This window comes from Lupinus angustifolius, chromosome LG01 (assembly GCF_001865875.1).
Source record: "Lupinus angustifolius cultivar Tanjil chromosome LG01, LupAngTanjil_v1.0, whole genome shotgun sequence".
Taxonomy (NCBI): Eukaryota; Viridiplantae; Streptophyta; class Magnoliopsida; order Fabales; family Fabaceae; genus Lupinus; species Lupinus angustifolius.
The window spans coordinates 25,108,922-25,109,251 of record NC_032009.1 but is presented as its reverse complement, the minus strand read 5'-3'; positions in this window follow the sequence as shown (position 1 = coordinate 25,109,251).

Below are 330 nucleotides of genomic sequence, written 5' to 3'. Positions count from 1 at the left end.
TTCATTTCATTATCGGTTAATTGTCGTGCAAGAAACCGAATCTGTCTGAGCTTGATGTTCTGTTTTAATCGATTAAGTAAATTGCGTTAATCGATTTACTTCATTCTTTTAATCGATTAAATTGGGGTAATTCAGCATTAAGTGTTGATTTTCGAAAAGCGGATAGTCTAACCGCTACACCTATTCAACCCCCCTTCTAGGTGTATTTTAACCACTGATACCTAAGGAAAAAAAGAATGGGTTCTTCAAACCCGTTTGGTGGTGATGGTTTATCCATTAACCGACCACCTATATTCAGTGGTGAAGGGTATGCCTACTGGAAAGTCCGCA